At 45.0% G+C, this 2,500-nt stretch overlaps 1 non-coding gene across 1 annotated transcript; it reads right to left on the bottom strand.

The window, feature by feature from the left end:
• Positions 1-1,450: 1,450 nt before the first annotated feature.
• LOC143306856 (5.8S ribosomal RNA) lies at positions 1,451-1,605 on the bottom strand. Its single transcript, XR_013064148.1, has one exon. It is a non-coding gene; the product is annotated as a 5.8S ribosomal RNA (ribosomal RNA).
• Positions 1,606-2,500: the final 895 nt, after the last annotated feature.

Raw genomic sequence — 2,500 nt, 5'->3', positions numbered from 1 at the left:
GCTTTTATCAATTTTTAACAATTTCAAAGCGAAGACAACTCGCAAGACGATCCATTTCGTCTCGGTTCAATTTTAACGTCCGTCCGTATTATTTTTTGTTCCACAAGAGATTTCGAATAGGTTTCTTTATTTATCATCCCTTCTTTTCGAGCGCCACGGAAGCAAGAGGAAAAGCAAGAGCGAGAGAACATTTCGCGTATACTTCATTTAACAATTTTAACCAACACGCGATGTACTCCACACACCTCTTAGATTTAACAACTGCTTTTCTCTTCTTCTCCCCTTAGCGCAAGGGTAAACCCCATTTGTCTCTTCTTTGGAACGCAACAAAACTTTCGAGGACTGGACGACCGAGCGATGGTCGCGCGGTCTTCGCTTATCTTTAACAAACGAAGTAGTCCGTATGTATTCTAAATGTTGAAGCCTCCTAGAGCTTTAAGCCATGCGAGACATTGAAATGCTGTTTTAACGGGAGCATGCATAATTGCTGCAAACATACTTTTATCACAAGTTCTAGCCACGCCACGGAGGCTTCGAAGTTCCTTCACCATTCGCTTTCCTCTCTTTTGTTACACAGTTTCAGACTACGATCAGGGGTACCGAAACGCTGTATTGATTGTAAACAACCATTTTTATCTTGGAGCGGAGCGTTCCTTTACTCGTTAGATTTGTCTTGTCGCGTGTGTATTCGCTTTTTCGACGCTTTTTAACCATTTAACTTGTTTAGCGAAGCTAAACGCACAGACAGACAAAAAAAAAGGAACAGCATCGCGCGTCAAACAGCGACGACCCATCTGAAGCGATCTTTCATTTATACACCGTTTGTAAACAGAGAGATGTATAAAGCGCGGGGAATCATTCGAAACCCTGGGGCTATTCGAGCTTGCATTTCAGCAAATTATCATCTCAAACATTTCACTCGTTTGCTTTTTCTAAATTTATAGGAGAGCTTCTTTCGTTTATTTTTGACACACCTTTCGTAAATATCGTTTCTGGCAACGTCGGGAGCGTGGATTTCTACAAGTGAACAATCGCGCCGATCCGATAACTTCCAGCAGGATGGAGAATCTTTATAGATTATCTTCCGAGAACTCGGTGCTTTCACGGGCGGTCGTTTATAAATTTTAACGAACGACTCGCGCGCCGTGACGCACTTGCGCTAGTTCGAAGAGATATTTCGAAATTTGTTTCTCTCCTTTAACGGCCTGCATTTAGTGTATCGGTTGCGATTTTCGTCACATCGTTTCCACGACAAACGCCGACGAACTGCCCAACTATCGCTCGTACGTTGCGACTCTTTCTTTGTTTATCGTTCATTCATTCTTTCAATTTCGTTCGATAATCCCGCTCCGAAACGTTCTACTTTCGTTGAACGACGGCGAGATGTTTAGAAAGAAATGAATTACTCTTTTTTCGAGAAGCAAACGCAAGCAGTCTTTTGTTAAGAAAACGACCCTCAGCCAGGCGTGGTCCAGGAATTGTATCCGTGGACCGCAATGTGCGTTCGAAATGTCGATGTTCATGTGTCCTGCAGTTCACACGTTGACGCGCAATTAGCTGCGTTCTTCATCGACCCACGAGCCAAGTGATCCACCGTTCAGGGTAATCGTAAAATTTTGTATTTCAAACTCTTTAGATCTTTAGAGTGTTATTTTCATTATTAACACGCATCACATTCGATACCCACATCACTCTCCCACCCGGCGCGTGCGGGAGAGCGAATTCGGGCGTCGCCAACGTATTTGTTTGTTTGTTCGATCGTTGACGACACGATCGCGTCCAAGGACGGAAACCGTCGGAGAAACGCCCAGTGGCACGCTCCTCTCGACGGTCGGGCGTAAAGTACATTTAAAAACCTTGAAAAGTACGAACGCACACAAGGAATGCGAGCGCGCGTCCTGTCGCTGAATCGTGGGTTGCGAGATTCGAACAGACACACGGCCGGCGACGATCGGTCTAACTAATGGACACATAGTTTTTCAAAGACTCGCTATCGTCGCTTCTCAGCCGGTCCGTAAACAACACACATCGATCAGGCGGACGCACGAATCTTACCACGGTGCGTGTTTCGTAGATTCCAGGTTACCCGCAAGTACCTCTCTCTCCCTCTCGAAAGAGGAATCTCGATCCGTCCTTTTTGGACAATGGAGAAATCTTTTTATCGCAACACGGATGGCAAAGAAACAACCAAAGCGTAGGAGCGTGGGGACGAGAGCGACGAAAAGAACGTCGCGAAAACAAAGTTTCGACGGTTGCTCGTTCTAATACATCGTAGTTTCAACTCTCTCAGTTTTAACCACTCCTAGACGCTTCGTAAACTTTTAACAATTCTTCGCCTCCGCGAGTTTCATTTCGAATAGAGCGAACGCAACACGGACCAAAAAAACTCCGGTGATGCCAGATCATTTAGCAAAGATCAGACGGCGGGTCATCTGTATTCCTTTTCTCTCTTTTTTATATCTTTCCATTTAACTAGGGTGTCGCAACGACGGGTACATTT

Source organism: Osmia lignaria, unplaced genomic scaffold (assembly GCF_051020975.1).
Source record: "Osmia lignaria lignaria isolate PbOS001 unplaced genomic scaffold, iyOsmLign1 scaffold0038, whole genome shotgun sequence".
NCBI lineage: Eukaryota > Metazoa > Arthropoda > Insecta > Hymenoptera > Megachilidae > Osmia > Osmia lignaria.
The sequence above is the reverse complement of the archived record's forward strand: the minus strand, read 5'-3'. Positions and strand labels throughout refer to the sequence as shown.